Genomic DNA, 13,962 nt, shown 5'->3' with positions numbered 1-13,962 from the left:
TCATTAACAAGACTAGGAGCTGGTTTTTCAAAGGTGTCAAAATTGATAAACCATTGGCAAATTTAACAAAAGAAAAGTGAAGACACAAATAGCTTGAATAAGAAATGATAGAGGTGACATCATAACATAACTAGCTGAAATTAAATTAATAATGTTGGAACACTATGGAAAAACTATTATTGTTATGCTGAGTCTGAACTGACACATAGCTGACCCTCTGTTGTGTTTTCAGAGACAATTAATCATATGGGAGAAGACTGACCATTCTAGTTCCTTGCAGAGCTACTGGTGAATTCAAACCATGTGCCATGAGGATTGCAGCACAGCTTCTTGCCTCTAGGCCACCAGTGCTTGCTATGGAAAGCTATAATCCAATACATTTGAAAACCAAGAGGAAAAAGACAAATTCTTTGAAACTAGGCTGGGTTTAGAAGAAGCCAAGGTTCTAGGGATATTATGGCTAATGTTAGATGAATGCTGGCTGAAAGCAGGGAATACTAAAGGAATGTCTATCTGTACTTCATTGACTGTGAAAGGTGTTTGTGTGGATCACAACAAACTGTGGCTGACTCTGAGAAGAATGGGAATCCCAGAACACTTGATTGTGCTTATGTGAAGCCTATACTTGGACCAGGAGGCAGTCATCAGAACACAGCAAGGAAACATGCCATGGTTCAAAATTGGGAAGGGCGTACACCAGTTATGTGTCCTGTCTCAATTCATTTTCAATCTATATGTAGAACAGATTATTTGGCGGCTGGGCTCTTTGAGGAGGAATGTGGCATCATGATTGGCGATAGACTTATCAACAATCTACATTATGCAGATGACACAACCCTGCTTGCTGAAACTGAAGAGGACCTGAAGCACTTGCTGCAGAAGGTCAAGGACTGCAGCCTGCAATATGGATTGAAGCTCAACATCAAGAAAACAAAGATTCTCACCACTGGGCCAATTGGCAGCATTACGGTAGATGGTGAAGAGATTGAGATTGTTAACAGCTTTAGTTTGCTTGGCTCCACAATCAACAGCAGCCAAGAAACTAAAAGACAAATTGCATTGGGGAAGTCTGCTGTCAGAGACCTCTCCAACGTACTCAAGAGCAAGGATGTCAGTCTGGATACAAAGGTGCGTCTGATCTAGGCCATTGTCTTTTTAATTACTTGTTACACGTCATAAAACTGGACAGTGAGTAGGAATGATAGAAGGAGAAGTTATGCCTTTATGTTGTGGTGCTGGAGAAAAGTATTGAATATACCATGGACTGCTAGGAGAACAAAAAAGTTCATCCTAGAGAGGGTAAGACCAGGCTGCTCGTTGGAGGCAAGGATTCTGAAGCTTCATCAAACATACTTTGGACATGTTGCAATGAAGGACCAGTCCTTAAAAAGGTACACCATGCTTGCAAGGGTGGAGGGACAGCACAAGTGTGGAAGATCCTTGATGAGACGGATTGATTCAGTGCCTGAGGAGTGGGGCTAGGTGTGTCAGAGACAATAAGATTGGTATAGAACAGAGCTTAGGGCTATTGTACATAAGGTTGCTATGAGTCGCAGGCAGTGTGACAACACATAACAACAACAACCTACATTGGAATGGGCAGATGTAGAACACTTGAACAGAATCATAACAAAAGAAGAAAATGAAAACGTCATAAAAAGATTCCAGCCCAAAAAAGTCTTACTCAAATGGCTTCATGGCGGAATTCTACCAAACATTCAGGGAAGATCTGTCACCCATTCTACTTAAATTACTCAAAAAATAGAAAAAGAAGAAACCGTTCCAGATTCATCATATGAAGCAGGTATAACTTTATTATCAAAACCAGGAAAGACATAAAAAAATTAAAACAATAAAAATTACAAAACCAGAAAACTACAGATCAATTATCTCATAAATATAGAAGGAAAAATCCTTAACAAAATCCTGGCCAATAGAATCCAACAGTAACATCAAACAAATAATTCATCATGATCAAACCAGATTCTATATAGGTATGCAAAGATGGTTCAACAGAAGAAAAACAATATAATTCATCACATTAAGAAAGCAAAGAACAAGAACCACATGATCTTATCAATTGACACAGAGACCTTTGACAAAATCCTTCCTGATTAAAACATTCAGCAAAACAAGAATAAAAGGGAGTTTCCTCAACATAGTGAAAAGAAGATACACAAAACCAAGAGCCAGAAGGACTAAAGGAATTCCTCTTGCAAGCAGGGACCAGATAAAGATACTCACTTTCTTCACTCCTATTCAATATTGTATTGGAAGTACATGCTAGAGCAGTAAGACAAGAGAGGAAAATAAGAGGCATTCAGGTCAGAAAACAGGTGATGAAACTTTCACTAGATGGAGACTATATGGTAATGTACAACAGGGAGCCCCAAGGGCTCAACAACAACTGTTAGATTTAGTAGACCAGTTTAGTAGAGTGATAAGATACAAGGTCCATATACAAAAATTGGTGGGATACCTCTACCGTAACAAAGTAAATACAGATAAAGAAACTAAGGAAGCAATGTTGTTCTCAATTTTTATTGTTGTTGTTGTTATTGATGATTGCCTTTGAGTTGAGCATAACTCATAGTGACCCTATTATCAAAAGGCCTGAAACTTTTCTGTAACTATCGACATTTATCAAAGTTCATAGAGTTTCCAGAGGCCTGTATTGCGGAAGTGGATATCACTACTGTTGTTCCTAATAGCCAACCACAAATTGATATACTTGAGAATAAACCTAAATACAGATATAAAAGACCTTTATTAAAAAAACTACAAGACACTACTGTGGGATACAATAAAAGACCTAAATAAACAGAAAAAAGAAATGTCCCCTGTTCATGGATAGGAAGACTCAATATAGTGAAAATGGCAATCCTACCAAAAGCAATCTACATATTCAATGAAATCTGTATATAAATTCATTTTTCAAATACATAGAAAAAAGGCAATGGACAAGTTTATTTATATAGGAGAGGGACATTGAGTAAGTAGAGCACTTCTGAAAAACAAAAATGAAGTGGGAGACATAGCACTCCCTGATCTCAAAACCTGCTACACAGCTGTAATGACCAAAACAGCATGGTACTGGTAAGATGACAGATGCATAAACCAATGGAGCAGAATCATAAATCCAGAAATTAACCCATCTACCTATAGTTAACTAGTACTCAACAAGAAAACAAAACCTATCAAGTGGGAAAACAATAACTTCTTCCAAAATGGTGGGGGCAAAATTTGACTCCTACCTGCAGAAAGCTGGCACAGGACCCAGATCTCATACTATACACAAAAATCAACGCAAGATGGATCTGAGACCTAGAGGTAAAGTCCAAAACAAACAAACAAACAAAAAAAAAAACAAAAAACATAAGAAACAAAATGGGACATATAGAGAATCTATGGTATAAGTTGTTGTTGTTGATTGCCTTCAAGTCAAGCATGACTCATAGCAACCCTATGAACAAAAGGCCTGAATCCCCCCTACAACTATTGACATTTATCAAAGTTCATAGAGTTTCCAGATGCATGTTATTTAGTAAGTGGATGCCACTCCTGCTTCCAAAGCTGCCATAGTATGTTATTGTTAAGTACCATTGAGTTGGCTGCAGTGTATAGTGACCCTATGTACAGCAGCTCTGAACCCTTCCCTGTCCTGAGCCAGTCTCATTAACTCTGACACACTAACCCCTATCTCCCCAGTTACTGTATCAACCCATCCCATTCGGGGTCTCCCTCTCCTGCACCCTTCCGAGCATGATGTCCTTCTTCATTCCTTGCCAAGTGCCTAAAGTGAGGCAGAGCTTCAAAATCTTAGCCTCCAACAAGAAACTTGGTTTCACTCTCTCCAAGATACACCTATTTGTTTTCATGGCAGCCCATGGTACATTCAAGACTCTTCTCTAGCAGCACAACTGGAAGGCATTGATTCTTCTTCTGTAATCCTTAGTCATTGTTCAACTCTCTGAAGCATAACAAGTAATTGAGAAGACCATGGCCTAGATTAGGCACACCTTGGTATCTAGACTGACATCATTGCTCTTCAGCACTCTGGAGAGGTCCGTGACAGCAGATTTTCCCAGTGCAATTTGTCTTTTGATTTCCTGACTGCTAATGTTAAAGAGTGATTTTGGATCTGAACAAGCTGTAATTGTTAACAACTTCAATCTCTTCTCCATCTAATATGGTGCTGCCAGTTGACCTAGTGGTGAGAATCTTCGTCTTCTTGATGTGGAGCTTCAATCCATATTGAAGACTACAGTTCTTGACCTTTTACAGTGAGTGCTTCAAGTCATCTTCAGTTTCAGCAAGCAAGGTTGTGTCATCTGCATATTGTAGGTTGATGCGCCTTCCTCCCATCTTGATGCCACATTCCTCCTCATAAAGCCCTGCTTCCCAGATGATCTGTTCTGCATACAGATTAAAAAGGTACAGGAACAGGATGCATCCCTGACATACTCCTTTCCTAATTTTGATCCATATGGTGTTTCCTTGCTCTGTTCTGAGGACTGCTTCTTGCTCCAAGTATAGATTATGTATAATAAGCACGATCAAGTGTTCTTAGATTCCCATTTTCCTCAAGGTTAGCCACAATTTATTGTAATCCACACAGTCAAATGCCTTTGCATAGTCAGTGAAACGCACATAGACATTCTTCTGGTACTCTCCGCTTTCTGCAAGATCCATCTGACATTGACAATAATGTCCCTAGTGCCACAGCCCCTTTTAAACCCAGCCTGTATTTCTGGTAGTTCCCTGTCAATGTACTGTTCAAGTATTTTTTAGATAATCTTCTGGAGGATTTTGCTAGTGTGTGATATTAGTGACATTGTTGGATAATTTCCACCCTCTGTCAGGTCACCTTTTTTTGGAATAAGTATGGATCTCTTCCAGTCTGTCCCACCGATTTCTTGGCAAAACTTAGTGAACACATGCAGGGCATCATCTGTTTGCTGAAATATGTCAATTGGTATTCCATCAATTCCTAGGGCTTTATTTTTTGCCAAATCCTTCAGAGCAGCCTGAACTTCCTCCTCCATCACCATTCCCTCTTGCTCATATGTTCTTTCTTGAAATTCAGCCAATTGTTACAATTACTCTGTATACACCTTCCATCTGCTTTGAATGCTTCTTGAATCATTCAATATTCTGCCCATAGTATCCTTAAGCATTGCCACTCATGACTTGAATTTATTCTTTAGCTCTTTCAGCTTAAGAAATGCTGAGCGAGTTTGGCCCTTTTGATTTTCTGACTCCAGCTCCTTGCACATTTCATTGTAATATTTTGCCTTGTCTTCCCAGGCAGCCCTTTAAAATCTTCTATTCAGATCCTTAACTTCATGATTTCTTCCCTTTGCTTTGGCTTTGTGGTGCTCTAGTGCAATATTCAGAGTCTCTTCTGTCATTTATTTTGGTCTTTTCTTCTTCCTTCTAAGAAATGAGTTTTTGCATTCTTCATGAGCGATATTCTTGATATCTTCCCACAGCTTTTCTGGTCTTCGTTCATTAGTGTTTAAGGCCTTAAACCTATTCCTGAGTTGGTTTTTAAATTGTTGGGATATAGTAACATTATTCCTGTGGCTATGATCTAACCTTCTTTAGTTTTAATTTGAACTTGATGGTCTGGTCCACTACTGACATTGAACTTCTCCAACGGTTCCTTCCAAAGATGTAATCAATCTGATTCCTGTGCGTCCCATCAGGTGAAATCCATGTGTATAGCTTGTGTTTATGTTTCTTATAAAATATATTTGCTATGAATAAATCATTGATTCTACCATAGTCTATCATTCTATCTCCGGCCTCATTTCTGTCACCAAATCCATATTTTCTTACTACTGATCCTTCTTCCTGATTCCCTACATTTGCATTCCAGTCACCCATGATTATTAAAGCATTTTGGTTACATGTTTGATCAATTTGTGACAGCAATAGATGATAGAAGTCATCTATTTCCTCCTCTTTGGCTCTGGTTGTAGGTGTGTAAATTTGAATGATAGTGGTATTCACAGGTCTTCCTTGTATGTGTATGGATATTATCCTGCCACTCACAATATTGTATTTCAAGATGGATCTAGAAATGGCCTTTTTAACTCTGACAGCAACCCTGTTTTTTCTCACCTTTTCATCTCCAGCATAATAGATCATATTATCTTGGGATTCAAAATGTCCCTTGTCAATCCATCTCATTTCACTATTACCCAATATGTCAATATTTATGCATTCCATTTCTTTCTTTTTAATGTCCAATTTTCCTACATCCATGCTTCTCACATTCCACGGACCAATTGTTACTTTCTTCTTACTGTTTCTCCTCCTTTGTGTTTGCAAACTTGAGTGCTCAATTCCAGCTGCCATATCTATTAGTCTACTCTAAGCTCTGCTGTACATAGGATTTCAGAAGTGGATGGGCAATCCTTCTTCCTAGTCTATCTTAACTTGTATGTTCAATATTAGAAGAATATCTGACAGACAAGTATTTTTATCTAGCAGATGAAAGACACTTCCCTTTCAGAAATAACCAATACATTGACTGTTCACCCACCCAAAGCACATGCAGCTTGTTTCTACCCTTTCCCTGCTACCTCCCCATTCCTTGCACACCCGGCTACCTGGTCAAACCCTCCCTTCCCTAGCTACCTCTTAATGTGGTCACCAGTCACTTCTGTGATGCACTACATACTGCTACTTGTTTCTCACACTGTTGTCCATCTCTTATTTTGGAGGATGTAAGTCCAAAACCCATGCACCAACTTCAGAGGAAGATTTTTGCTTGAGGCTGTACTGAGGAAAGATCCTGGCCACAGAGCTTCTGATAAGTTCTGTGACTTACTCTCTCAGTCATTGCTGACACAATGTGATAATTCCAAGGTCCAGACAGATCTCTTCCAGAGGACTTTCTAAAAATTAAGTCGCTGGAAATCCAAAATCTCTGTAAATGTTCATTAAAATTAATAAAAACAATTTTAAAAAAATAAACTATTAGAATGAAAACTAATGAAAAAGAAACTATTAAAATGAAAATTAATAAACTGTTTTAAAAAGGTGAATCATTTTCTATGTACTAGCAATATCCATTTTGAAAATATAGGAAAAAACTCCAAAAAATATCAGTAATAACGTGCTTTGAAATAAAAAGAAAAAAACAACACCAAAATTAAGTCACTGTGTGCTTCAAAACCTTTTTCCAATAGGATGAAAAGAAAACCTACTGACTTGGAAAAAACATTTGGCAATGCCATCCAAAATGAAAGTCTCATAACAAAAGATTATGTGATACTACAGAGACTACACACACACACAGACACACACCCCAAAAACCAAACACAAAATTGATAACCTAATTACAAAATTAAAAGGCGCATTGCCATGGGAAAGTCTGCTTTTAGGGACCTCTCCAAAGTACTGAAGAGCAATAGTGTCTCTCTGGAGATTAAGGTGCGTCTGATACAGGACATGGTCTTCGCAATCACCTGTTATGCATCAGAGAGTTGGACAATGACCAAGGAGGATAGAAGGAGAATTGATGCCTTTGAGCTGTGGTGCTGGAGAAGAGTATTGAGAATAACATGGACTGCTGGGAAAACAAACAGATTTGTCCTGGAAAGGGTTAAACCGGGTGGCTCCTTGGAGGCAAGGATTCTGAGGCTCCGTCTAACTTACTTTGGACATGTTGTGAGGAGAGACCGGTCCTGCTTGGGAGGGTGGAGGGACGGCGCAGGAGAGGAAGGCCCTCTATGAGGTGGATTGATTCAGTGACTGGGATAATTGGGATGGGAGTGTCAGAGACAGTGCGATTGGCACAGGACAGAGTGGAGTTTAGGGCTGTTGTACATAGGGTCGCTATAAGTCGCAAGGGACTCGACGGCACATAACAACAACAATTACAAAATAGGCAAAAGAGTTGGACTTTTCACAGATGAAAACATTCGACAGCCAGCAGACACATGAAGAAATCTTCAAAACCACTGGCAATAAGAGGGATGTAAATCAAAACCACAATACCCTCTCATCTCCATAGCAGTGTCAAAGTTTAACAGGACAGAAAGCAACAAATATTGGAAAGGATGTAGAGATATTGAGCCTCTCATACACCGTTACACTGTTGCTGGAATTGTAAAATGGTACAACCACTCTGGAAGGCAGTTTGGCATTTCCTCAAAAAGCTGAACATAGTAATTCCACATGACCCAGCTATTCCACTGTTAATAATAAACCCTGAGGGAAACAGAACAGGACAGTAATGGAGATGTATACACTGATGTTCATAGCAGTGTTGCTCACAATTACCAGAATGAAAATAGACTAACTTGTCCATCAACAAACAAATGGATTAAGAAATTGTGGTACATTCACATATGGAATAAAATGCAGCACTTAGTAGCAATGATTTTGTAAAATACTATATAGCTTGTGAAATGCTGAGTGAATGAGTGAGCGAACTCAGCCTTATAAGAACAAATTCTGCATAAAACCATCATTGCAAAAGTAAAAACATAACTAGTAGGATGTGTATAAAAGGCCAAAGAGGGAAAGGGAAGAAGCGGGGGACTAAAGGGGTGGATAATTATGAGGTCACAAAGTTGGTGGGTAGAGAAAGGAGGTGAAGGAATTGGGAATGAAAGATCCAGAAGGGACCTGTAAAGATGGGGTAATTAATAATAGGCATCAATCAATGGTGATTAATTGTATAAAGTACAATGTATGGGAACTGGGTTAAACACAATGCAAATGAAGCAATGTGTGAAACACAATGTACATGAATGAAACATAGTCTGCACAAATTTTATATATGAACCAATATAAAATAATAATAATAAAGAAAATGGTAAAATGTCCTTCTCACCAAGTGTCAGTGGGTACAAACTATTCGTGTGATTTATCACTAGTGATGTTAACATCCATCACTTGATTAAGATGGTCTTTTTTTCCAAAGTAACATTACTCCTCCATGCTATTTCTACATTCTATTCTTTGTAAGCAAATCACTAAGTTCAACCTATGCTCAAAACACAGGGAGTTAAGTTCTACCTGATCTGAGCTTTCCAGCCATCTCTCATCTGTCTCCAGACTTTCTGAATGCTGCATTCTATCACCCATAATTTATCACTTTCCTGCCTGCTGAGAAGGAAGATTGTGGTCCAGATCCTCCTCCTTCCACATCCTGTCCACTTCAACGCCTGCCCATTCTCCTGCTGCTGTTTGATGCCTGGAGCATCCTCACCAGATGATCCTCACAAGACTTGAGGATTAATCACCACCCATCCCACTGCCAGCTGAACAGAACCACCTGGGATCTAGAAATCAAGCCAGCAACCATTTATTTATTCGAGCGTCTGCTGTATACCAGGCATTGTGCTGAGAGCTTCCACGGATCTCCCTGTGGTCTTTATATAGTCCTATAAAGCAAGGTTCTCCAATTCTGCTTCCATGAGGCAAAACTGAGGTCATAGGAGTTAAAATACCCCACGATCACCCACATAAACTAAAGGACCCTTAAGGGGCCCCATGTGGGAGGAGCCATATTCCCTCTTGCCCACTGTCCCCATCTGCAGAAATTTTAATCAGTAACTTCCAGATATTACCCCACTACTATCCCTTGTGCAACCCCTTCCTGGTCACTGGAATATTTCCAAAGGGTCCTCTTAGTAAATATCAGAGATCTATCCCCAGTGCTCAAGGCTAGAGCTGAAATCCAGCCCTACTCCTAATTGTGGCTTATAATAATTAATACGTCTGAAGTGCATCCTAGTTCTCTTGAGATTCTTCAGTAATTACAAGGTGGTACAATATTAAAAAATTATTTACAGAGATTAAAAAAAAACAACTATAGATGAAGATCTTAGTGTTGAGATTACAGAGTCTAAATTTGGGAACTTGCTCAAGCTCAGAGCTTGGGTCTGAATGCAAAACCTGTAACCGCCTCCAAACTCCATGTCCTGGCCACTACTCATTCACCATCACCCATGCTGTCTACTGTGTATATTAAGCTTCATTTCCACAATAACTCTGTGAGGCTTGGGCACACCAAATCACTATCCTACACCTGCAGATGAGAAAAATGAGATTCAGAAAGGGAAAGCCGTTTGCCTAAAATCACACAGCAGGAAAGTGGTGGGACCAGAATAGGAAGCCCTATGTGTCTGACTCCACTTCTAGTTCTCGTTCCACTACTCTCCTCAACCAATATCCATCAAAAAAAAAACTCCAAATATCACCCAAGGGAAGTTTCATCTCCACAAAAAGGCAGCCTCTAGGGCTGGCCAAATAGTTCCATTTACACACCCCTTCTGCTCCACAGGCCTCACTCTTCTTTCTCTCCCTCCTGGAAAGCTTGATCACCTTGGGCTCTCCTGTTATTTTTTGTTCGGGCTTTAATTATTGCCTTCAAGGAGAAATTCCATCTCAGAAATCTACACACACACACACACACACACAGAGAGAGAGAGAGAGCACGCAATTCTGATAACAGAAAGTATTGGTGCCTCCAAGGATACAAATGGAGGCTTCACTGCAGCCCCTGCAGTTACAAGCCATTAAGCCATTAACCTTTGTCAGGGCTGAGCAGTCACCCATCATCACTCAAATCCCTGTCCCCAGAGGTCCTTGAACTTGAGCAGTACAATGCAATGGCGTGTGGGCTCAGCCAAACAGCTGATCTGCCCCGGCACGCAGCTCTACCACTTGCTCAATGTGAGATTTAAGTGCCCCAGCCTGATGTGTTCTGCTTCCTCATCTGTAAAATGGATATAACAGCCGGTTGTTGCTGCTGTTGGGTGCTGTTAAGTCAACTATGGCTCAAAGTGACCCTATGAACAACAGCTCAAAGCCTGGTCCTGGCCTGTGTCATCACAGTCTCTGTCAAGCTCAAGCTCATTGTTGCAGTCACTGTGTCAATACATTTCATTGCAGGTCTCTGTCTCTTTCGCTGACCCTTCCTTTTTCCAAGCATGGCTTCGTTTTTTTCCCAAGGACTGATGCTTCCTCACAACAAATCACACACTATGTGAGATACAATGTCATCATCCTTGATTCTAATGGGCACCCTGGTTACACTTTCCCCTAAGACATTTATTTTCTTTTCTGGCAGTCTATTGTCTATTTACTATTCCTTGTCAATATCATTATTCAAAGACATCAATTCTTTCGTCTTTCTTATTCATTTTCCGACTACTGTTTACAGACATATGAAGCAATTGAAAATACTTTCCTGGGAAGACAACATTCCCCTCACTCCAGTAAAAGGGAAATAAAAGTTATAAATTCAATTCTTTGTAACCTTAGCAGTAGCAAGGTCTTTTCGTAACTCTATCTTTAGCACTCATCATTATGTTAGGAGGGCAATAACTGCAAAAGTCACTGGGCTGCCTTCTTATCACTGTCCCTGCCATCTTTGGGTGAGATGCTAAGCAGGGTCTATCTCTTGCCTGTGGGCTCTGCTTGTTCAGCTTCCCTCTGAGTTGTGCCCTGAGGCCCATCCAGACCTGATGTTCTAGGCCCTTGGGGTGGGACATTGGATTCAACTGTCACCCAGTGGGGGTGGACTCTTTGAAAGCCAAGAGAAGAAAGGGATAGCCCAGCAAAATAGGAAATGTCATATTTGGAGGCAGGGCATCCTTTGGGGGTTCTTGCTTTTGTCCTTAGTTAGATTTTATACAATATATTTTTGTTGGAGTTTCACATCACCAGTGATAAGTTATGTGACTAACATGGGTCTTCTGATAGAATGTATTATTATTACAGAAAGCTGATGGTATGAAAAACTAATGGGAACAAAACAGGGTCAATAGACCCCAGCTTACCCTCTCTGTTGTCCCTCTAGAACTTGTGACATCCATGAGTTTAGGAAGAATGTTGAATGCTTCCCCTTCTGTGAAATCACCTGAGGGCCTTGACCCCTTGAAAGGTCCTCTCCAACTTCAGGATACCCTGATTCTCCTCACTGCTCAGACAGGGCAGATACACAGGCCAAGGGCCTTTAATTCACTATTCACAGGTTCTGTGTGCCCACACGAAATTGACTTGACTGCTTCACTCAGACCAGCTCCCGTGAGAGATGGAGTGAGCGTGCGCATTTAGGACTTATTTTCCTCATTCCTTGCCCTCACAGAGAGAAATTAGATTTGGAATGAGTGATACCCACTAATCCATTTTACAGAAGAGAAAACTGGATCCCAGAAGATCCTACAGGTGGTAAATAGCAGAGCTAGTGTTTGATTTCAAGTTACAATGGCCACGCAGCCTGAGTTCCTGGCAGGAGCCTGAACCCTGGATCCCTGACGTCTCCTATGGATCCAAGGAGCCTCTGCAGGGCCAGACTGTGCTCCACTCTCGTGCGAAGCCCAGACCATGGAAGCAACAGCATCATTTCTCATTTCCTCTGAATTTTCTCAGTGAGCCCCAAACCTGGCCCTGGCCTGCACAAGTAAGAAAGTCCTGTCCCTTTAGTTCTTAACTGAGACCACGCCTGAGATCAGAGCAGACCTAGGTCTTCTTGGTTGTGCTCCACTCAACCTCTCACTACCCACTGGGATCTGCCATTTGGATCCAGGCCACACTTGTTAAATCTCATTAGCAGGTGTCTGACATTACTTCAAACCTGAGGCTCCTCAGAACCTTCCAGGAGAGGCAAGATGAGCCTCTCAGTGCCTCCCCCCGAGGCTGTCTGGTGCAAGGACACAAAATGCCCTGCCCCACCGAGAGGGACAGCAGGTCCAGAGAGTAGAAGCCAACCCTGAGCAGAGATAGAATAGCCCCAGCCAAGTTCTTGCCTCTTGTAGCACTATTTGGGCTTGAAGTAGCTGTGGCTATGCCAGACCTCAGTGCATGGCAGCAGTGAGATGGCATTTCTGTGCCTGGGTTGCTGTCAGTTATGGGAGGATCAGGCCCTGAAAGCCTGAAACCATGGATGCAGTGTCTGTAGGAAACTATGGTGGCCCTCTTGGCCCAAAGCTCCTATTGTCACCCTCCCTAAGGCTACAAGTTTCAAATGCTTCAAATCTATGTACTTGTCTCCTCAATCAGATCCTACAAGATGACGCTCACAGTTCAAAGAAAGTGGCCTAATGCAGCAAGACAGCTCTGAGCAGCATAGATCATCTGAGCTGAGCCGAGCGGAGAGACCTACAGCACATCTACACCGAGAACAATACAATGATGTGCTTGGAGCACCACACACAGAATGAGGGGACTGAGGTGACAAATTTGCCACTGAAAAATTTTCAAGGACTTGCTGAGTGCAGAGCGGAGGTCGGGACCAGGACAAGTCTTCCCTGGCACAGAATCCCTCAGAAAAGGATGCAGGTTCTCATGACTTGACCCCACTATCATGTAAAGAGTCAGCAGGGGGTTATTTTCAGTCCTCTCACCTCTGGAGAAACAGCTGTGTGGGCACAATTCCTGGGAATCAACAATCTACACTATGCAGATAACACAATCTTGCTTGCCAAATCTGAGGAGGACCTGAAGCATTTGCTGCAGAAGGTCAAGGACTACAGTCTTCAATATGGACTGGAGTTGAACATGAAGAAAACAAAAATTCTCACCACAGGGTCAATTGGAAGCACCATGATAGATGTAGAGGAGATTGAGACTGTTAACAATTTCAGCTTACTTAGTTCCACAATCAACAGTCTTGGCACTAGCGGTGAAGAAATCAAAAGACAAATTGTATCCTGTTAGAAATCTCTCCAAAATACTAAAAACAATGGTGTCAATCTAAAGACTAAGGTGCACTGAATTCAAGCCATGATCTTTGTAATTACTTGCTATCCATCAGAATGCTAGACAATGACTAACAGTGATAGAAGAAGGATTAATACCTTTGAGTTATGGTTGTTGTTGTTGTTGTTATGTGCCGTCGAGTCGCTTGCGACTCATAGCAACCCTATGTACAACAGCCCTAAACTCTGCTCTATCCTGTGCCAATCGCACTGTCTCTGACACTCCCATCCCAAT

Source organism: Elephantulus edwardii, unplaced genomic scaffold (assembly GCF_000299155.1).
Source record: "Elephantulus edwardii isolate Elephantulus edwardi_28Jun2011 unplaced genomic scaffold, EleEdw1.0 scaffold00152, whole genome shotgun sequence".
Taxonomy (NCBI): Eukaryota; Metazoa; Chordata; class Mammalia; order Macroscelidea; family Macroscelididae; genus Elephantulus; species Elephantulus edwardii.
The sequence above is the reverse complement of the archived record's forward strand: the minus strand, read 5'-3'. Positions refer to the sequence as shown.